This window comes from Dama dama, chromosome 7 (assembly GCF_033118175.1).
Source record: "Dama dama isolate Ldn47 chromosome 7, ASM3311817v1, whole genome shotgun sequence".
Lineage (NCBI taxonomy): Eukaryota > Metazoa > Chordata > Mammalia > Artiodactyla > Cervidae > Dama > Dama dama.
In genome coordinates this window covers 2,636,139-2,660,127 of record NC_083687.1, presented here as the reverse complement: position 1 = coordinate 2,660,127, position 23,989 = coordinate 2,636,139, and the positions used below count along the sequence as shown (strand labels likewise).

The following is a 23,989-nucleotide window of genomic DNA, read 5'->3' as shown; positions in this document are numbered from 1 at the left end:
CCGCGCAGGCGCCCGCCCGGTCCGCCGCCCACACGACCCCCGACCCCCAGGCGCCGGCCGCTACTCGCCGCTCACGCCGTCTGCGCGCCGCTGACCTCGCAGAGGCTCGGCTAAGCTCTCCGCCCGGCGCCTGCGCCGAGTTCTGCAGAAGGCCGTGGAGCCGCCCGGGAGCTGCCCCGCGCGGCCGAGGGAAGGCTGCCTGAGTCGGGGCACCCTGAGGGCGGGGGCGGGCGGGCGCCTCCCGGGCCGCTCCTCTGGGGCTGCACAACCGCGAGCGGGATGGCGGTTGTGCTTGCGGTTCCACTCCGTGGCTGTGGGCAGGTCGGTTTCGCTGGCTTCCCGCGCGCGGGGGTCGCCGCCATTTCCTCAGCGCCCCCCCGCCCCGCTTCCCGGAAGCCGCTGCGCGCGCGGGCTGCGCGGTGGGCGTCTCGCCCCGGTGACGCGCGGAGAGACCGGGAGACGGGCGGTTGGAGCTCAGGTGCGAGTTACCCCGCAGAGGTGGGGACGGGGTAGCCCGGGCGTTAGGGCCGCGCCCTGAGGGCTGCGGTGTGGGTAGCCCCCCGGGGCCGGCCAGGCAAACACCCTCCCCTCCCCGCCGCGGAAGGGCGGGCCGCAAGGGGGCTCTGGGGCGGGAGGTTCGCTCTTCACTCACAAGGCTTTTCAGAGGAGCCATGGGATTTCTCTGTGTTTAGATAGCTGTTGCAGTGCTTATGGCTTATCTGGTAAAGAATCTGCCTGCAATGTGGGACACCTGGATTCAATCCCTGGGTTGGGAAGATCCCCTGGAGAAGGGAAAGGCTACCCACTCCACTATTATGGCATGGACTGCCACAGAGTCAGACTGAGCGACTTTCACTTCACTAATTAAGGGGCTTCCCCATATTTAAGGGGCTTCCCTCATAGCTCAGTCGGTAAAGAATCTGCCTGCAAAGCAGGAGACCCAGGTTCGATTCTTGGGTTGGGAAGATCCTCTGGAGAAGAAAATGGCAACCCACTCCAGTATTCCTTCCTGGAGAAACCCATGGACAGAGGAGCCTGGCAGTCTGCAGCCCATGGGATTGCAAGAGTCGGACAGGATTTAGGGACTAAACCACCACGCAGTCCTTAGGGGAATGGATCGGATAGAAAAAAGACTGGTTGTGAGTGGGTTATGATAGACAGCACGAGAGATGGATGTGGTCAACAGCCCGGTCGGGGGTCACTGAACACCATGTCCTGAGAGGACCGGTCTTGTATGTACAGGACAGGGGTGGAGTTGAGAGGAATAGCGGGGGAGGGGAAACACCGCGTCTCTGGAGGCTTCTCTCAGGAAGCAGAGTAAACATCTGGCAGTCATCAGGGAGAGCCTTTGGGTAAGGTGAGTTTTGTTTTGAACATTCAAGAGCACTTAGTCTGACACTTGGGCCATTTAACAGATGGGGAAGCTGAACCACTGGAATTACACATCAAGTTAATGGGCATGTCTGAACTTGCAGTTGTTGGAAGCTGAGCCCCAGCTTGAATTCTGTTCCAATCTGTTATTCTTGCAACTTTGGGCAGTTACTTTATCTAAAAAGTTAGGAGACCACAGTGGGCAGTTCACTGGAGACGTAGATCGCAGAGGGTTTGTTGTTGTTCAGTCCCTAAGTCATGCCCCAGCCTTTATGACCGCATGTACTGAGGCCTGACACCAGGCTTCCCTGTCCTTCCCTGTCTCCCTGAGTTTACTCAAATTCATGTCCAGTGGGTCAGTGATGTCATTCAACCATCTCACCCTCTGTAGCCCCGTTCTCCTTCATCATATCCTCAATCTTTCCCAGCATCAGGGTCTTTTCCAATGAGTCAGGTCTTTACATCAGCTGGCCAAAGTATTGGATTTTCAGCATCAGCATCAGTCCTTCCAAGGAATATTCAGGGTTGATTTCCTTTAAGATTGAGTGGATTGATTTCCTTTCTGTCCAAGGGACTCTCAAGAGTCTTCTGTAACACTACAGTTCAAAAGCATCAATTCTTTGGTGCTCAGCCTTCTTTCTGGTCCAACTCTCATATCCGTACATGCCTTCTGGAAAAACCATAGCTTTGACTATAGGGAGGGACTTTTGTCTGCAAAGCTCTCTAGGCTTGTCATAGCTTTTCTTCCGAGGATCCAGGGTCTTTAAATGTCACGGCTGCAGTCACCATCCGCAATGATTTAGGAGCCCAAGAAAATAAATTCTGCCACTGTTTTCATTTTTGCCCCATCTATTTGCCATGAAGCGATGGGACCAGATACCATGATCTTAGTTTTTGAATGCTGAGTTTTAAGCCAGATATTTGAGAAGGGTGGAGGTTTCAAATATGTCCCCACTAGGTTGGGAAGACTAGGTCACACGGGAAGAAAGGAGCCCAAAGGTGCAGACAGTGCCCACAGGTGCTGGCTTTTCAGACTGTTAGTCCTGCTGTCTAGTTCGCTCAGACTTGGAAGTGTTGGTTTCCCACTTTGGGAAGCGGCAGGATGGAGGTGGGGGATTCAGGGATGAACTTAGAAGTGTAAAATCACTGGCTTTTCTGGGTCTTTGAGGGCGTCAGTGCACCTTTCTTGCAGTTGTGGCTGCCTTCGGGGGCTGGCCACTGGGACAGCTGAGTTGGAATTAGACTAAGAATTGGTCTTGATCTGATTGAGCCCTCACACCCTGAACCCACACATACTTTCAAGAATCATTCCCCCCTGGCAGATGGTAGCTGGTTTAGAGCAGGGCCTCTGCCTTGTTCATTCCAGAATCCCTCATGGTTAGATGCTGTGTTTGGCAAATTGGAATGATGCACTTTGTATCTGCAGAACTGATCATCGTTTGAGTCTTTAAGGAAAATTATCTTGAGTTTCCAGGGGCTTACAGCTGGAGGTGGGAGCAGAAAATGATGCAATTCCCAGAATAAATTTTAAAAATTTAAGTCTTAAAAAATAAATAAAAATTTAAATCTGAAAACTTGGTTGTATCTTTACAAGTTTATTTCATACTTATCTTTTGTATACCTGCTGATCTCCTAATTGTGCAAGAGTTTCAGCTGTCCTTTAAAGTAATATTTGTGATAAAAGGAATATTTGAGTGAATTCTAGTAAATCAGACTTTTCCATGATATCTTTTTAACCAGTTGATTACAGAGTAGGTAAAAGTCGTGTTTCCATTTTTCATTAGAAATCATTTCTTACATCCAAACAGCATTAAATAGTGTAATTTTATAGTTATACCCGTAGTGCTAAAGCAATTTTTCTTTTCTTTTTTTTTTTTTTTTTTGATAGTGCATTTATTTTGCCTCTAACAGTAGATGTGTTGCTTATCATTGTTTTGTTTGGAGGTTTCTTTTGTTTTTGGTTTTTTTTTTTTTTTTTTTTTTTGGTTGTCATTGTTACAGCATTATTGGGTTTATATTGTAAAAATTTTAATTAAAATATAGTTTCTTTACAGTGTTTCAGGCATAGGGGGTGCCTGTTAACAAACATTGTGTAGCATTTATGAATTTTTTTAATTCTAATATTTTTAAACCTCCCAAGGGAAATTGTTTTAGAAATTTGTCAAAGTAGAAAGCGGAAAAACTCCTTTTACCATTCTGTTTTCTATCCTAGCAGTGTGTAGGTTTTTTTTTCTTTTTTTCCAGTAGTAACCTTTAAGATCGTTTTCCAATAAATAATAAGTTATTTTCATGCTTTTGTCATGTGTTATTACTCCTGTAGACTATTGGTTTTTTGTCATTAGTTTTATTGAGATATAATTTATGTATAACACAATACACATTTTAATAGAGTTTGGACAAATGTATACAATCCTTATAATCAGCAACCCAACCAAGATTTCTCCTATCCCAAGGATTCCCTTTTGTCTTTTGTGGCACTGGCTACTTCCCATCTGCAGCCTTAGGTAGCCAAGGATTTTCTATCCCCTACAGATTATATTTGTCTTTTTTATTGTATTTCTGGAGTCCACATGCCAGCAATAGCAAACTCCTCTGTACAGGGCCAGTTAAAAGCATACAGTGTGTGCTCCATTCTGTCTGACTTCTCAGTCTTTAAGATTATCCTTAATGACTATGTTGATTGTGTATTTTGTTGGTAATTCATTCCTTTTATTTTTTTAAATTGTGGTAAATGATACAAAACTAAATGTTGCCATTTCTAAACATTCTTCTGTGTCCACTTCAGTGGCATTAATTATATTTCCATTGTTGTGCAACCATCACCTCTATTTCCAAAGCTTTTTCATAACCCCAAATAAACTCTATAGCTTTTAAGCAGTGACTACCCACTCTCCTACCCCCTCAGCCTGGTAGCCTCTAATCTACTTTGCTTCTATGAGTTTGCCTCTTCTAGACATTTCAGATGAGTTGCATCATACAATATTTGTCCTTTTGTGTCTGGCTTATTTCAGTAAGCAGTGTTTTCAAAGTTCATGTTGTTGGATCTATCAGCATTTTCCTTTTGACTGAGTAATTTTCCATTGAATAGACATACTTGTATGAACATAGGTTTTCAGTTCTCTTGAGTGTATACCTAGAAGAGGAATTGCTGCATAAGATGGAAATTCGAAATTTGACTTTTTGTGGACTCACAAGGCTGTTTTCTTTAGGGCTGTACCATTTTACATTGCTACCGGCATTGGACAAGGGTTCCAGTTTCTCCCCATCCACTCCAACACTTGTTATTATAGCCATCTTAGTAGCTGTGGAAGGACTATTGGTTTTTCATAAGATACATAAGCAAAGACTGTTGCTACCAACTTGGTAGGGGAACTAATGAGTGTAATTGTATATGTTCCAGGAGGATGGACTGAGGCAAGTTCTGGAGGAGATGAAAGCCTTAGACAAGCAAAACCTACCTGATCTGTAAGTTGGTAAGTTGATATTTTGAAACCGTTTAAGAAATATGATATTGATGTCAGATTATCTTAACATTAGTTTTTAGATATGATTTGTTTTTTGTTTTTTTTTTTTTAATTCTCTGTGAGCCTGGTCATACCCTAGCTATACAGAAGTAGAAGGATTTGTGTTAATGATTGTTATGTCTCTGGGGACGAAATAGTGCTTGGCACATGGTAGATGTTCAATAAATACTTCTTGTTTGACTGGTGTGACTTGAAAGGAATTAGGGTGGATCCAAAAGAGATGATCCAGGGGCAAGTAACAGAGCTGACGAGTAAAGGGCATTGTTTCCACTGCTTGTTTTCATCAGGTGAGGCCTTAGTGGGCTTAAAGGGAGAAGAGGCAGCTTGCAAATTTAGCAGGAGTAGCAGAGACTTGTGAAAGCTTGACTGAAGTTGGCTGGGAACTCGTGCTGCAGAACACTACAGGTTGGTAGGCTAGAGGGTTCTGGAGTTGCAGACTGTCTAGAGCCAAGCATGGTAGTTGGCACAGGGGAGAATTTGAGCTGAATGACAAACTTCAGAGGACCTGTGATTGGGTGAATAAGACCCAAGAGTACTGACTGCTGGCAGGAAAAGGAGTTATTGAGAGCTCATCCTGGAGAGAAGTATGTCTGCAACTTGAGATTTCGTCCCTGGCCTTGTTCGGTAGTGTTTTCATCAGTTGGTTGGGCATAGAAATCGGTAGCATGTTGTTAGGGTGCGTGGAGTACACAGAACGGCAGGGACACTTTGCAGTGACTGTGTTACTGATGATGAGGAACTGATGTGCAAGAGGTCTGCGGTCAATGTAAGGGAAATGGAAAGTCCTGCACTCGGGTTCCCAAGTCCTTCATTTGTTCCTGCAACTCAGCAGTTATGAGCTGACAAAGGGCTCTGGTGTTTCAACTGTAAACAGCAGAATCAAGAGGTTTGGCCCCATGGCCCTCAACAGTGTCATGCGGAAGGCAGGTGTTAAATGCGGGTAAAGCGGGTCAGAGTACCTGCTGTGAAGGAAAACACCATACTGGGAGGAGAGTCATGCACTGAATATATTGGTAGATTGTGAAATCTGGGAAATTCTTGCCGTGGAATAGACTCTTCAGCTGGAGCCTGAAGAAGCGGGTTTTAGCGAGGAAGTAACTGTGGGCAGAGAGCATTCTAGTTTTAGGAAACAGCATGTGCAAAGGCCCTGAGTCTTGAAAGAGGGTGGGATGCCCAGGGACCTGGGCCTTCCCAAAGGCCAGTGTGGCTGCAACCTGGTGAGCAGGCCGAGAGGAACACCAGGGGAGATTTCTAAGCATGTGGGGCAGGTGGTGGCATGTTTGTGTTCTAAGGTCATCTAAGGACGACCCTGACCCCATGTGGATAGGGGATGGTGGGATCGACAGAGAGGATGGGGGTCATGCAGGTGACAGCAGAGGTGAGCCAGACCAGTGGGAAGGAGAACAGTTTACACACCTGTTTAGGAGGTGACTGAACAGGCCTTGGTCCAGTAAGGGAATAATTTTCCTCTATTCGAACCATGGGCAAAATCAGGATCTAAAATTCTGTGGCCTATCCTCCCAGTTTGGTTCTGGGCAGGACACCACTATTACCAGTTTCTGGTTAAAATTCTTTGTCAGAAGAAATGTATTCCTATTTAATTGCTCACATGGAAATGTGAATTTTTTAAGGAAGTTCTTGTGTACTGATCAAGTACTTTGACGTTAAGTTGGGTGTATTTTATTTGTGCTATTCATTATAATCAAGAGCACATTGTAAGCAGTGTGGAGAATAAATCTAACCTTTCTAGAATGGCAGAAGTGTCTAGAACAGATCTAGAAGACATGGGACATATATTTTGCCTCTATTTTCAGGGTCTAGAGCAGACACATACATTTTGTATTTATCTGTTCCTTTTAACACTCTAAAGTAGATATCTATTAATTCTGTACATCTGGTTTTGTTTTGTTTTCTTTCTTTCTTTTTTTTTTCCCACTTGTTAAGATACACACCAGATAGCTCAGTGGTAAAGAATCTGACTGCCAATGCAGGAGATGCATTCCCTGGGTCAGGAAGATCCCCTGGAGAAGGAACTGGTGACCCACCCCAGTTCTCTTTCCTGGAAAATTCCAAGGACAGAGGAGTCTGGCAGGATACAGTCCATGGTGTCAAAAAGAGGTGGACATGACTGCGTGACTGAGAACACAAACCATACAGTGTATTCTAAACATTCATAGTGTCATATAGCTATCACCACCACCACCTTCTTCAGAAGTCTTCATTTTGCAAAACTGAAACACCATACCCAGTAAACAATTGTACATCTGATTGGAAAGGGTGATGCTTGTCTGATATCTAAGGAGACACATATTTTATAGGGTAAAGCCAAGATTTTCTCCCTCTCTGTGTAAAGGACCCTAAAGTACAAACATGCACAGAGTTGAAGATAAAGAACTATTTCTTGGATGAGTGGAGGAGCACTTGACTTTAGAGTCCTTTGCTCACTTTCTGGGAATGAGGATTTGAAAGTATTGATAAGATAGAAAGAGGACTTTGTAAGATGAGAGCATGATGTGAGGCCATAATGTTGTGCACCATGATATTTGATCTCTTATCCCATCATGAAAAAGGGATTCTAAAAAGTGAGGCAAAGATTGTCTTTTGGAGACAATGGAAATTCATCAGTGTACAAAACCCAATGTGCCACGTGGCTAAACAAGAGAATGGGAGTATGATCCTAGGCAAATTAGTTAGGTATTTATTTATTTATTTAACTAAAGTTTGTGCACACAGCTTGCAGGATCCTAGTTTCCTGACCAGGGATTGAACCTGTGCCCTGAGCAGTGAAAGTGCAGTGTCTTAAACATTGGACCGCCAGGGAATTCCCTGACCCTTTTCTATTTTATCCAATTAGCAAAAGCTCTGACGTGGAGGCAGGTAGGTTAACTACTAACACAAATGGCTGACAACAAGCATGGCCTCAGTTGTTAGCTGGCTTTGAAAATGTGACTTGTTCTCAGTAGACATTCTTTTCCTTAAATGTTTTACCAGGAATAACGCAAAGTCAGGAGGACGGGGTGATTTGGTCCCAGCCATCAAGTTTCGACACTGTTCTTTGCTAAGAAGTCAGCGCTGCGCTGGAGCCTGCCTGTGAGCTTCTGTGTTTGCGGGGGTGGCAGGGAGCAGGCGGGGTTCCCGTCCCAGGGGGTGTCAGAAATTCTTGGCGATGTCTCTCTTCTATGAGCATTCTGAATTTTCTCTTTGTTTCCTTTTCAATGTTTTTTATCATGGAAAGTTGCAGTATTCTTAAACTAGGGAGTAATATTACAGCCCCCCATGGAGCCATCATATAGGTTAAACAGTTCTTAACATTTTGCCATAATTGCTTCGTCTTGTTTTATGTGTCTAGGCTAACCATTAGGCATTCTCCACTGAACAGTTTTGTGTGCATCTTTAAGAAATAAGGCCCTCTGGGGCCTTTTCTCACTGTATAGTTGACCTGTGACCACTGTGTAACTCTCCTGTCTGGAGCAGTGACTGTCCCTTCACAGCATCCATCCAGTCTGCTCCTCTTTTCCCTGTTGTCCCGAAGGTGTCCCCTTGCAGTGGTTTGTTTTCCTCCGGAACCAAATCAAATCCACGTGTTACCTTCTGGTGGTTCAGTCTTAAGCCTCTCCTGATCAAGACAACTTCTGATCCAATGTGGTATTAATGTTCCAGGCATGACCGGCTGCTTCGGATTAGAGCCCTCAGGTGGGGTTATGGCAGTGTCTTGCCAAGTCCTTTATGATTTCACATGTCTGCTGAAGAGATAAGTTAGCTCTCTTGTTCAAATTTGTAAAGTCGGAAACTGACTGAGCTTCTGGCTCAGCTTCTACAGTAGTATTTATAGTACTTATCTTTTTGTTTGAACCTTTGATTTTCAGTAGTTTTTGGTCTGTTTGAGAATGGTAGTGGTAATTCTAAATGCTGTATGGAAAACTACTGTTAACAAAATAAAGGGTCCCGTTATGTTAGTTGCTCGAGATCCATCAGTAGGGTGCAAAACTGGCATCATTATTTGGAAATTTTTCATGAAATATGTGTGTGTACATACTTTGCTTGGGGCTTCCCAGTTGGCACTTGTAGTAAAGAACTTGCCTGCCAATGGAGGAGACGTAAGTGATGGGAGTTCGATCCCTGGGTTGGGAAGATCCCCTGGAGGAGGGCTTGGCAGCCCACTCCAGTATTCTTGCCTGGAGAATCCCATGGACGAGGACCCTGGTAGGCTACAGTCCATACAGTCACAGAGAGTTGGACACGACTGAAGAGACTCAGCAGGCACACACATACTTTGCTTATCTTTGTGAATATGTGTGATGAATTCTTGATTTGTTCAGTCACTGAGGCACAATATTTAAGGACACAGGATTGAAGGCAAGCAGACTCTTGTGGAAATATTGGCTCTGCTTCTGTGAGATCCTAGGCAGGAGGCTCCATCTCTCCCTGTGCCTAAATTCCCTCATTTGCAAAGTGAAAGTCATAGCATCTGCTGCAGTGACTTCAGACACTAACTCCCTAGTTAGACCAAACTTCATAGGTTAAGACTGCCCTCACTTCAGACACCAGCCATGGTTTGGGTGTTCCCAGGGCCATGCTCCCTTCTGACCACCTGGCTGCAAATTCAGAGATTCCCACTCTCCCCTCAGGTTTGAGGCTTTTAGCCTCTTGACATCATTGCGGAGAGGAGAGGGGACCAGAAGTAGGGCTCCATCACCTGTGATTCAGTCCGTCATAGTTTGATCCATCGATGCACCTGTGTCCTGACATCCAGACTTGTCCGAGCTTCCCTGGTTGACACCACATCATGTGCATTGTTCCACGGCAGTGTGCTGGGAGGATGGTGTGTCCTGATTCCTCGGGGAGGGGAAATCAAAGCTTCACATCTGGGACCCTCCCAGACCTCACCCTGGGTGTCTCTTCCTTTGGCCGGTTCTCATTTGTATTCCTTTCACTACAGTACAACTGTGGGCATCAGGGCAGTGCTTTCCTGGGTCCTGAGAGTCGTTCTGGCCAAGTATTAAACCTGAGGGAGGGGTGTATGTGTGTATGTAGGCACACACACTTTACTAGTGAAGGTTATGAAGATGTTTTTCTGTACAGTCTTCTCGGAGTTATCTTGTTTTATTTTTCACAGAGATATCCATGATACTGGAATAGATTCTTGTGAATAATGTATGAGCCAAGTTGCATGTCTGTGCTTGGCGGGGAGGGGCGGGGGCTTTCTTTTGTCTTAGTCTGTTTGTCCTTGTACCTTTTTCATACTGTTTAAATGCTTATAATTTTGTAGTACTTCTTAAGTAAGTTTTCCCATTTTGTTCTTCTTTCTCAAGTGTCTTGACTATTTTTGGCTTTTTGCATTTCCATGTAAATTTTAGCCTTATTTGTCAAGTTTGATATTTTTAAACAATTGGAGTTTTGATTGAGAATGACTTGGATCTGTAGATCAGTTAACAGTATTGTAATACTGAATCGTCCAGTCCTTGAAAGTGGTGTATCATTCTGCATTATTAGGTACCAATGTGCAGAATGACCAATACCTACTGTTCTAGGTACCAGTGCTTGGTTCATAAGAGGCAATTGATAATATTTGTAGTTTGAATGAATGGTCATAGGAAATATGCATGTGGGCATCTGTGCTGTTTTTGAAAGGCTTAGTGTACAGTTTCTGCAAGTTTATTTTCTTACAGCTTTGTCAAATGGCCATCTTTATGTTTCCAGGTGGACTGGTTCAATGGTTACAAAATGTCCCTTGCTACCTACGTGAGGTCATTGGCAGGAGACCAAGGTTTGGACATCACACAGGATGTGAAACCTCCAAAAAGCCTATATATAGAAGTAAGTATACCTTTTAAAAAATGAGTGTTTCTTTAATGCTTAGAGTGTGCTTACTTTTATCCAAAGGAGGGGTATATGAATTTCTACTATTGTATATAGGCGTATAACTGGGAGACACCATAGGTTTGGTTTCTGACTCACAATAAGGTGAAATTTCACTGAAACATGTCACACAAATCTTTTGGTTTCCCCGCGCATGTGAAACATGCTTACACTCATCTATTGAGTATGTCTCAGCATTATATACATATTTTATTGCTAAAAAATTCTGCTCTCTGACAATGCAGAGTTGACACAAATCTTTAGTTTGTTAAAAAAAAAAAAAAAAAAATCAGTATTAGAGAAGCACAATAACGCAAAGCACAACAAGCAAGAGAGGAAACATAAACCCAAGCCAAAACGTTTGCCTGTAGTGGGAATGGGATTGAACCATTAAAAATTTCTGGCGGTACCTGTTTTTAAAGTTTTAACTTTAGAACCATGTAAGTATTTTACACATTGTTAAAAGAAAATGAAATCAAAGTGAAAAACCAACGCAAAACTCTCCTTGGCATCTCCTTCAGTTTCCTTGCTGTCCATGCTGACCTATACATATATTCAGAGATTTGCCATTTTTCTTCCTCCCCATCAGAACTGGACAGTTTGAACTGCTAAAATGCCTCAGAAAAGAATGCTAAGCCTAACTACACAGAGAAGACACAGACAGAGCCTAACGCTTACCTGGAGGTGCATGTACAGTACCCAGCTACTGGATGGTTACTCCATAATAAAAAATAATGTAGATATTGTAAAACATCAGTTTTTCTTTTCCGGTGCGGTGTCTAAAAGACTACGGAGAATTTGAAGTTGAAGATGGTACTTCAGTGCTATTAAAAAAAAAAACATAGCCAGGGAGTTACTGTCTTAGGATACTTTAAATTTTTAAGCGTGTCAAATGACGGAAATGTTGGAATCAGTAGTAAACTAAATACCACCTTGCGATGATCATTTGTGTCATAGACATTAAGTTTATCATAAAGTATCCTTTTATCCTTTTTCTAAAAACTTGAAGCAGAAAGGGACGATACAGTTGACCCTTGAACATCATGTAGGGATAATGGGTGTAGTCAGACTGCCCGCTCCCCACAGGCTCTAGACACACGGGCTTCCATTGTGGCAGCACGCAGACTTGGTAGTTGTGGTGTGTGGGTTCTGTGGCATGTGGGTTCTAGAGTTTGTGGGCAGAAGACTTCCTCTTGATGAGATTTTGTCTCTCAGGATCAATCTGTAAAACTGGGGTAACTTAAAAGCATCGTCTACTCTAGTGGACATTAAGGGGCTTCTAACATGTCTTAGCACATCTGAAATAAGTTTTCTATAAAATCTGTGTTATAGATCACCCACACAATGTGAAATATTAATAGGGAAACATTTTCCTACCATACAGTCCTTTATTCTTGACTCTATGGGGCATGTTTCTCATTGCCCAGAAATGAGAACAAATGTCTTTAGTAGACATTGGAATAACTGTTCTGTGAACAACTCCATTGTTTTTTTTTTTTTTTTCCTTTTACTTTTTGGATTTCACAGTTGTAAGACTTAAACATTCAGTTAAGTTAGCCACCAGCCCTTGGCCCATGGGTCTTCATGACTGGTTGGCAGGAGTTTCTTTGGCTGTGGGTCCCACGCGAGGCCTTTGAGCTTGTAGAGAACTGTCAGGCGCACGGTGCTGCTGAAACAGCATCCGCTTCCTTGAGCACTTACTCTACTCGCTTCTTCAGTTCCTTTCTAGAGTTCTCTACGCTGCACTTTCTAATGCACTGTTTTTCATTTTTACTCAGGGATCTATATCTGTCTAGTCTTTGAGTTTCCTTTGGTCACCTGTGAGCTTGAAAAGTCTTCCTTCCTCACTCCCTGCCCCTCCCCGTACCAGAATTTAGTCAGTGTGCCCTTGTGGGTTGAGCCTTGCTGTTTGGGAGGGAATGAGACCAGGAGATGCCATTCCAGCTCAGAATGAGAGCAGTGAGCTCTCAGGAGATACGGAGGATGAGCCTTTGCCGGGCATCACTTGCCTCACACACAGCATGTGGCCAGCATTCTTGGGTTACAAAGACTTTTCATCCTTGAAGAATATGGGAGAAGCGTTGCACTGTTAGAAGAATGACTGTTCAGACGTAGATCCTCGAAGAGGTTTAGTGGAGAATACACTCCTTCCGCGTGCCTTCTTAGTGAACTGTTGCCACAGCCCTTGTGGTCCGTGGCCCAGATCACCTACCTGGCTTTCCTGTGTTTAAATCTTAAAATGCGAACACTGAGGAGAATACCTACTAGAATTCATAAGTCTTTAGTTTAAATTTAACTTAAGCAAGGAATGCATTTATGTATAAAATTCAGATTTTAGTATAGCTCTAAGTAACATCAATTTCGGTTGATGAAAATAACCAATGTACTTAAGCTTACTTTAACTCCTTCATTGGTGCAGTTTGAAATATTCATCCTGTATTGCTGCTTTTTAATGACACAACATGTAATTTAAAACACTTTTCATTCCTCTCTCTTCCTCCCCTCTCCCCTGAGCACTTTTTACCTCGGTGGATGTACGAGCCGCTGATTAGACAAGGCGTTCTGGAGCGTGTGCTGTCATGACCCCTGGCCAGATGGCTGCTAAGACTCCCTCCTGGTGTGAGACTGTACCAACCAAGGTCACTTCTCCACCTCCATCTCTACCTCCCCAAGGCCCACTGCTTTTTCGTTCTCAGATGGAAACTTTCTTTATGCAGGAATGCTTTGCAGAAGAGTATGGTTAGATTGTTTTCTTTTTTTTCTTTTCATTTGGATATTAATTTCTCTTTTTTTCATTTCTGAATATAATCCCATTACCTTCCATGGTAAACATATTTGTGAATCTGTATTGTATGTTTGTACTTTGAAGTATTGGTTCTCAAAAGAGAGTTTGCACTCTGGCCATGCAGAGAATCCACACACATCCACCCTGCTGTCCACAGCTCTACTGCAGAGTCCAAGGTCAAGGTTTTAGCAGATGCTCAGCTTAAAAAGAATGCTTCCCGGTGCGTAAACTGCCATTTCTCATTCTGTCCTCACAGCGTGCAGGAAGTTTGAGTTTCTATCATACAGGATTCTCCCCTTTGTGTAGTAAGCTGTCTCTGTAATCACAACGTCCTACAATTCCCCAAATGCTCCCCTGTGTTTCAGTTTCATGCCAGTGAACACTTGTTAGATGTTCGTCTCTTTTAAACACTGAGGGAGAGCTTCACCTGGTGTGAAGGGAGGCCTCGTGTCCCTCTGCCTTGGATTGTTGCTGGAAGTGTGCTGTGCAGGCCAGGGAGCTGCGTTTCCGAAGTTTGTTTCCAAATCCCATGGGCAGGTGGAGCTGGCGGTCTCTAAAGGACACAATCGATTTTGCCCATTTCCAGTGGTGGCTGGTCTGGCTCGTGCCTGTGTGCAAGCTTGTGTCGCAGGAAGTCCATTTTGGAAAAGGAAATTGAGATTGGGACTAGGAAAGGAATTTTGTGCAATTTCGCCCCAAGAGTCACATTGACCAGAAAGACACAGGAAGAGCTGATCAGCTAAGTGGAGGGCAATTTCTACTGTCCATTGAAATGATAGGCATCAGAGAGGCACAATGGGGTTCCTACCTGCTGGTCAGTACCCTTTCTCCACCAGTCCCCTCCATGACCAGCCCAGTAATCTCAGAGACATTCAAGTTTAAAACCCAGATAAACCCAGTACCTGGCGCTCTCTGTACAATTTATTTCTTAGACGGGAATATTTCAGGCCAAAATTATACTCAAGTAGTCAAGCTACGGAGAGCCTCTACCTAGGGTGTGGATCTGCATATTTTCACAACACACGTATTAAAACTTAGGTCAGCAGGCTGCCCTTGGCAGATTCTTTTCCAAGCTGTGCGGCTCACAGGATCTGGTTCCCGACCGGGGATTGAACCTGCACCCTGGGCATTGAAAGCACAGAGCCCTAACCATGTACCTCTAGGGAATCCCCTCATTCTTAAAAATACTTCTTTCCATAGATTCATAGCCAGATCAGATTTTCATCTGAATCTCTGCCAGGAAACAATAAGGAAAATTTCTCTAGTGCATTGGATGGATGATGTTTTAATTGTAGGCCAGTGGTCACTTCCCTTGCGTTCTGCTCTTCCGAGCATGTGGAACCATGTGCAGGGGAGCCCAGAGTCCATGTGAGTCAGCTGTGAGGAGGAACCTGCGGTAAAGGCCAATGCCCTGTTGCCAGGCCAGCGTCATTCCTGTATATAAACCGTATGATGTACTTTTCTGATTCATTCCCAAAATAAACTAATAAGTATAGTTCTTATTTGAAGTAAATGTATACTGGTTGACAAGTTAAAATTTTGTAGGTTTTATTGATTTATGTTGGTTGGTTCTATAGAGTTGTGTCTAGAATTTTAAAATATATATATATTTTTTAATTTAAAGGTAATGCACAATTAAAAAGCTAAAAGAAAACATACAATGTAGAAAATCTTTTACCTACTAAATGCCACCGTCCAGTGTGCCCATTGATAATTGATTACGGATATAAAATGCAATCCCATTTCAGGTGTTTTTCCAATGAAATACTTTTCAGTTTTTGTTCCTGATGTGAACAGAATCTTCTTTTCTGTTAAATTTTCTAACTGGTTTTGGCTGATAAATATTAAAAAGCAGTGTATGATAATGATTTGGCCATTTTCCTATATTAAGTCATCTCTTTTTCACATTGATTTTGTCATCTGGAACTTTCGGAAAAATGTTGACTACTGCTGGTAATAGCTGGCAGCTTATCCTTTTCCTCACTCAACCTGAATGACACTGTCTTCGTCTCTCTGCCCCATATTTCTCCAGGAGAACTGCCGAGACTTGTGGCCTCCCTCAGTGCAGCCTGACACTTCAAAATAAATTTAAAACTGTAGTAAAACAGTGGTAATTAACATGTTTTCCAAGTGTACTTTTGGAACTTGAGTGATGATCATATATGGTTTCTCCCTTAACTCCCTAAAGTTATGGATTGCATATATATATATATAACTGTTGCACTATCTTACAGTCCATTTGTAGCATTCTTTTGGCCATGGTGTGTTAACCATTCATTGAACTGCAAGATTGGTTTGCTGTTATTTTATTGTGGAATTTTGCAACATTGAGTGATGCTGTTTTATAGTGCTTAGCAAGAAGGGATGGGTGTGTATGTATTCGCATATGTGTCTCTGCTTTGTCAGTGTTTCCAGTCATCTGTTCCTATGAAACAGCCATCCGAACACAGTGGCTTTAAACCACACCATTTGATTGACTTTCCCAGCTCTGCAGGTTGACTGGGCTCTACTGGGAGGTTCTGCAGCTCTTGCTTAGGGTCCCTGTTGCAGGTGCATCCCTCTGGTGGCCTGACTGGGATGCCTTGGCCTCTGTTCTCCATGTGGGCCTCTTGCGAGGTTCTCTCCAGTGAGCTGGTTGGGCTTCTTACCTGGCAGCTTGGGACCCTGCAGGGTTAAGAGGGTGGATGTGGATGCTGCTAATTTTCTGAACGACTAGGCCTGGTAGTGGACGAGCACCATTTTCTGCCAAAATTCAGTCAACTAATACAGCCCCAGTTGCTCAGAGTCAGTGAAGAGGCCACGTGGACCACATAAAGGCAGAACAGCAAGAGGCCGCACAGTCAGATGGGGTGTCAGTGTTCTGATGTCAGTTTTTAGTGGTGCAAGTTCCTGTATCTATTTTTCATAGACATGTACCTTTGAAAATGGCATTGATAGCTATCTAACTATCTCAGTATAAATCTTCTTTGGAGAGAGATACTTGATGATTTTTTCTTTTCTTTTCTTTAGTTTGTAGTCAAACTTTTCTACTTTTTCTTAAGTAAATTTCAGTTAGTCTTTTTTCCTAAGCTTTTTTAAATCTATATTTTGAAATGTATTAAGGCAGTTTTTTTTTTTTTTTCATTTCACTACATATGATTATCCCTAATATGTGTCTGTCTTTCCTTTCTCGTCTTAGCCCTATAACTGGAAGAAGTATCTGTATTGATACTGTATTAATCCTCTAGGATGTAGAGGAGGGAGGTGCTAATTTCACGTGGTCTATTGCTTTTCACAATTGATGGTATTTTAGGATGAGTTGAATTTATTCTATTTGTAACATTACAAAAACAATGTTTTCATATAGAACAAAATGTAGTAACAAAGAAGGCAGCCATCTGCAAGCCAAAGACAGAGACCTCAGGAAAAACAAACCTGCTAATAAGTTTGATCTCGGATTTCTAGCCTCCAGAATTGTAAGAAAATAAATTACTTTTGTTTCAGTCACCCAGTGTGTAATATTCTGTTTTGGCAACCCCTGCAAACTAATAGAGGACGTTTAGTATCTTTTTTTGTTTTTTTAATGTATTTACCTAATTGACAGACACTTAAAGAGATTCTATCCTTTTGCTGTTATAGACAAAGCTATATGTGTACCCTTGTGGATACATCATTTTACACATGCACAGCTTTGTGTATAGGATAATTGTACTTTTGATGGCTCTTGCTGAAATATATAGGAATTATATTTTATACTACACCAGGAGTTACGAGAGTCACTCCCCCTAACCTTCTTTGCCAACAGTATGTTATTTCCAGTTGGTGCTGTTACAGAAAAGATGCCAGGAATGTCGATGTACAAGTCTGTTCTGAGTGTGTATTTCCTTTTCTTTGGCTGAATAAAATGGAGTGAAATGGCTGGGTCTTAATGTAGGTGTGAGTTTAACTTTTGAAGAAACTTCCAAACTCCTCCAAGGTGGTTGTGCAGTTTACATTTACACCAGCAGTGTATGAGTTCCAGTTTGCATCCACTCCAATACTTGGTATGGTTAGCCTTTTAAATGTCACCCATTCTAATGGGTGTATAGTGCTATCTCACTGAGATTTTAATTTCTATTTTCCTAATGACTTATAAGAGATGGGAATACCCGGCCACCTGATCTCCCTCCTGAGAAATGTGTATGCAGGTCAGGAAGCAACACTTAGAACTGGACATGGAACAACAGACTGGTTCCAAATTGGGAAAGGAGTATGTCAAGGCTGTATATTGCCACCCTGCTTTTTTAACCTATATGCAGAGGACATCATGAGAAATGCTGGGCTGGATGAAGCACAAGCTGGAATCAAGATTGCTGGGATGAAATACTGAAATATAGAAATATTGGTATTTCTATCAATAACCTCAGATATGGAGATGACACCAGCCTCAAGGCAGAAAGTGAAGAAGAACAAAAGAGCCTCTTGATGAAAGTGAAAGAGGAGAGTGAAAAAGTTGGCTTAAAACTCAACGTTCATAAAACTAAGATCATGGCATCCGGTCCCATCACTTCATGGCAAATAGACGGGGAAGCAATGCAAACAGTGACGGTGATTTTCTGGGCTCCAATATCACTGCAGGTGTTGACTGAAGCCATGAAATTAAAAGATACTTGTTCCTTGGAAGAAAAGTTATGACCAAACTAGACAGCATATTGAAAAGGAGAGACATTGCTTTGCCAACAAAGGTCCATCTAGTCAAAGCTATGGTTTTTCGAGTAGTCATGTATGGGTGTGAGAGTTGGGGAATAAAAAGAGCTGAGGGCCAAAGAATTGATGCTTTTGAACTGTGATGTTGGAGAAGACTTCAGAGTCCCATGGGCTGCAAGGCGATCCAACCAGTCCATCCTAAAGGAAATCATCCCTGAATATTCATTGGAAGGACTGATGTTGAAGCTGAAACTCCAAAACTTTAGCCACCTGATGCAAAGAACTGACTCATTTGAAAAGACCCTGATGCTGGGAAAGATTGAAGGCGTCAGGCGAAGGGGACGACAGAGGATGAGATGGTTGGATGGCATCACCGACTCAATAGACATGAGTTTGTAAAACCTCCAGGAGTTGGTGATGGACAGGGAAGCCTGGTGTGCTGCAGTCCATGGGAATGGAAAGAGTTGGACACAACTGAGCAACTGAACTGAACTGAACTGATGTTGATATTTTCATAAAATTTGAAGAACAGTGTAGATGCATAAAAATATATTAATAAAATTATGAAATAGAGACTTTGCTCCTAGTGTAGAAAAACTTGATACAGTATTAATAGTTTGTCTTAGGGCTCTCCCTTAGCAGTGACTATCTATTTAGCTTTCACTTTCTGCCAATCTCATGAACCACACTGTATAACAATTAAGCTTTAGAGACAAATTAATAACCTAAATTTCTTTTCTGTGATTCTGTGTTTTGACTCACTTGTGTAGTTTATCTTCCAATGACTTTCTAACGTCTAGTTTTACTAAGTACAATTTCTTATATTTTTCCAACTCTGCTATGTGAGAATCTTCATTCAAGGTTTTCATCTTGGAGAGTTCAGATTCCAAGCCTTTAATTCTGAGTTCCATCTGTTGAGATCCTGCTTTTATCTAAAGCAAATTGAAAAAGGTAACATTTTTAAAATAATTATAACCTGGAATATTATATTTGTTCCCATTAGGGTTGAGTCAGTTTTTCAGGGAGAGATTTTAAAAGTGAAAAAAAAAAAAAATAGAACGGAAGTTTAAAATAATTATTGACAATGTCAAGTGAATTAAATCTGAATTATAAAATTAAAGTGAAATCATTATTATAGTAGTACTTATATACTGATAATTCAAACAATAAGAGGATCAACTGAAAATTTTAAAAATTGAACAAGACAACTTAAGAATAATTCAAGAGGATGATACTAGCTCTAAACCACAATGTTTTCTTTTATTCCTCATAGTCTTGTTTTATACCAATTGAACTTATAATAAAAGGATTCTCTTGTGAGAATCATTCTGATAGGTCAATTTAGTGTAAGTGTGATGAAAACTGAAACATCTAAAGGGAGAACAAGTGTCCCCTTCTTTGAAATCTATAAAACAAACTGCTCAAAAGGAAATAGAGGAAACACATAAGCTGTTTACATCTGGAATGTAATCTGCAGTGAAAGTGAATTCAAGCACATGACAGATCAACAAATTAACCTGCAAAAATAGTTTGACTTCTTTTTATTTCTCTGCTAGATCCTGTCTCCCTCTTTCCTCAGTCTCCTGTTTATACTGCTCAACTTGACTGTGTTCTATTACATTCTTTTTTCTATATGACTTTTGAGATTCATTACTTCTTGCTCCAACTTCTTTTTCTTCTCTCTAGTTTTTCACGTTTCTTTTGCATTCCTTTCATAGATAATAACTCCTATTGAACACTTGATTTTTCTGCATCCAGTGCAGACATTTTGAAAATGCAGTTTCCAGCTCTGCTGGAAGATCATCAGTCTTCAGGAATACAACAATACCAATTTGTAATGAAGAAAGTGGACTGAGCACAGCCTAACTCAAACCCAGGATCAAATAAATATCTATATTGTAGAATGTAGGACCAGGAATTACTCAGAGAATAAAGAAAGAGGTTCACACCACCAAGAGTCACAGAACATATTCTTCACTGTCATCTTTGTCACAGAAGCTTTGTACTTGATTTTACACTCTTTTATTGTTGTACAATAATATTTTTCTATCTTTCCTCCATAAAATGACTACAAGTCACCTCTTTGTAGACTGTCTCTTACTCCTTCCCCTCATCTTAATGTCCCCGGGTTTTAAAGAAGTTTGAGGAATGGATACTGTATTCCGTTATCTATGGCTAAGTTAATAAATGCCTCCCAAAAGGAGACTGTGAGAATAAGACTCTGATTCATAAATCTTATAAATATGGATTCTAATCCCATAAGCCTTTTTCTGAACTACAAAGACTTGTTGCTAATTTGAGTGGCATTCCAAGGAGAAATCCCATCTCCTAAGAGATTACTGAGATGGTCCATACATTTTTCTCAACAGCAGCAGCAACAACAAAAAACGCCTCATTCTTGTCATGCTTTGTTACTGTCCATTTATGCAAGACAAGAGCTGTGCATATCAATAAATATTCCCTATTCAACCAATGTATCCTTAGCCGAATTTCTCCCCCATGGCGGGGGGAGTGAGACGGCAGCTTAAAATTAGGGGCTAAACTGTTCCTCAGAGACTAGATAACAGGGGCTGAAGTGAAAAGGCTCAGTGAGAGCTGCACAGTCAAGAAATCTCCATGAAGAAGGAGAGACTCGGTGCCACGTCTCAAATAATGGAGGACTACCCAAGAGGACTTGGATTACTGTGATCTGTGATATTGAATGGTTTCCCTTGGAAATGAACAGAGATCACTCTGTCGTTTTTGAGATTACATCCAAGTACTGCATTTCGGACTCTTTTGTTGACTATGATGGCTATTCCATTTCTTCTAAAGCATTCGTGCCCACAGTAGTAGATGTAATAGTCATCTAAGTGAAATTCACCCATTCTGGTCCATTTTAGTTCACTGATTTGTAAAATATCAGTGTTCACGCTTGCCATCTCCTGTTTGACCACTTCTAATTTGCCTTGGTTCAGGGACCTGATATTCCAGGTTCCTATGCAATATTGCTCTTTACAGTGTTGGACTTTACTTCCATCACCAGTCACATCCACAACTGGGTGTTGTTTGTGCTTTGGCTCTGTCTCGTCATTCTTTCTGGAGTTACTTCTCCACTCTTCTGCAGTAGCATATTGGGCACCTACCAACCCGGGGAGTTCATCTTTCAGTGTCCTATCTTTTTGCCTTTTCGTACTGTTCATGGGGTTCTCAAGGCAAGAATACTGAAATGGTTTGCCTTTCCTTTCTCCAGTGGACCACATTTTCTCCAAATGCTCCACCATGACCTGTCCGTCTTTGGTGGCCCTACATGGAGTGACTCATAGTTTCATTGAGTTAGACAAGGCTATGATCCATGTGATCAGATTGCTTAGTTTCCTGTGATTGTGGTTTTCAGTCTATCTGCCCTCTGATGGAGAAGGATAGGAGGTGTATGGACTCTTCATGATGGGAGAGACTGACTGAGGGGGAAACTGGTTCTTGTTCTGATGGGGGGGCGGGGGAGGGCATGCTCAGTAAATATTTAATCCAATTTTCTGTCAATGGGCAGGGCTGTGTTCCCTCCCTATTATTTGACCTGAGGCCAAATTATGGTAGAGTTAATGAAGATAATGGTGACCTCCTTCAGAAGGTCCCATGGACACACTGGAACAGTCAGCGCCCCTACCGTGCAGGCCACCGCCGACCCATGCCTCCACTGGAGCCTCTTGGACACTCACGGGCCTGTCTGGGTCAGTGTCTTGTGGGGTCACTGCTCCTTTCTCCTTGGTCCTGGTGTGCACAAGGTTCTGTTTGTGCCCTCCAAGAGTCGGTTTCCCCAATCCTATATAAATTCTGGCGGTTCTGTGGTGGCGTTAATGGCTACCTCCTCCAGGAGGGCTTATGCCATACCCCGGTCTGCTGCACCCAGAGCCCCTGCCTCTGTGGCAGTCCACTGCTGACCTGTACCCCCACAGGAGACGCTCAGACACAGTTCTGTCTCGGTCCATGTGGGGGTCTCTGGATCCTGGTGCGTACAAGGTATGTGTGAGCCCACTGAGAGTCTCTGGCAGGCATGGGGTTTGATTCTAAAGGTGACTTCACCCCTCCTGCCCTCTTGCTGGGGCTTCTCCTTTGCCCTTGGATGCGGGGTGTCTCCTCACAGATGTTCCCATTCCACAGAGACAGGTAGCGCAGCCAGGAACGCTGAAGAGGCTGAATCAGAACAGTTCTGTGAAGATCTGCAAGACCTTCTAGAACTAACACCCAGAAAGATATCCTTTTCATTATAGGTGAGTGGAATGCAAAAGTAGGAAGTCAAGAAACACCTGGAGTAACAGGCAAATTTGTCCTTGGAGTACGGAATGAAGCAGGGCAAAGGCTAATAGAGTTTTGCCATGAGAATGCACTGGTCATAGCAAACAGCTTCTTCCAACAACACAAGAGAAGACTCAACACATGGACATCACCAGATGGTCAACACCGAAATCAGATTGATTATTTTCTTTGCAGCCAAAGATGGAGAAGCTCTATACAGTCAGCAAAAACAAGACCAGGAGCTGACTGTGGCTCAGATCATGAACTCCTTATTGCCAAATTCAGACTTAAACTGAAGAAAGTAGGGAAAATCACTAGACCATACAGGTATGACCTAAATCAAATCCCTTATGACTATACAGTGGAAGTGAGAAATAGATTAAGAGGCTAGATCTGATAGAGAGCCTGAAGAACTATTGACAGAGGTTCATGACATTGTACAGGAGACAGGGATCAAGACCATCCCCATGGAAAAGAAATGCAAAAAGGCAAAATGGTTGTCTGAGGAGGCCTTACAAATAGCTGTGAAAAGAAGAGAAGCAAAAAGCAAAGGAGAAAAGGAAAGATATTCCCATTTGAACACAGAGTTTCAAAGAATAGCCAGGAGAAAGAAGAAAGCCTTCCTCAGTGATCAATGCAAAGAAATCGAGGAAAACAACAGAATGGGAAAGACTAGAGATCTCTTCAAGAAAATTAGAGATATCAAGGGAATATTTCAGGCAAAGATGGGTTCGATAAAGGACAGAAATGGTATGGACCTAACAGAAGCAGAAGATATTAAGAAGAGGTGGCAAGAAAACACAGAAGAACTGTACAAAAAAGATCTTCACCACCCAGATAATCCCAATGGTGTGATCACTTACCTAGAGCCAGACATCCTGGATTGTGAAGTCATTTGGGGCTTAGAAAGCATCACTATGAACAAAGCTAGTGAATGTGATGGAACTCCGGTTGAGCTATTTCACATCCTGAAAGATGATGCTGTGAAAGTGCTGCACTCAATGCCAGCAAATTTGGAAAACTCAGCAGTGGCCACAGGACTGGAAAAGGTCAGTTTTCATTCCAATCCCTAAGAAAGGCAATCCCAAAGAATGCTCAAACTACCGCACAATTGTACTCATCTCACACACTAGTAAAATAAGGCTCAAAATTCTCCAAGCCAGGCTTTAGCAATCCGTGAGCCGAGAACTTCCAGATGTTCAAGCTGGTTTTTAGAAAAGGCAGAGGAACCAGAGATCAAATCCGCTGGATCATTGTAAAAGCAAAAGAGTTTCAGAAACAAACATCGATTTCTGCTTTATTGACCACGCCAAAGCCTTTGTGTGGATCACAATAAACTGTGGAAAATTCTGAAAGAGATGGGAATACCAGACCACCTGACCTGCCTGTTGAAGAACCTGTATGCAAGTCAGGAAGCAACAGTTAGAACTTCACATGGAACAACAGACTGGTTCCAGATAGGAAAAGGAGTACATCAAGGTTGTATATTGTCACCCTGGTTATTTAAATT

At 42.5% G+C, this 23,989-nt stretch overlaps 1 pseudogene; it reads left to right on the top strand.

Annotated features, from left to right (window-relative positions):
- Positions 1 to 183: 183 nt before the first annotated feature.
- LOC133058999 (DNA replication complex GINS protein PSF1-like) lies at positions 184 to 13,337 on the top strand (annotated as a pseudogene).
- Positions 13,338 to 23,989: the final 10,652 nt, after the last annotated feature.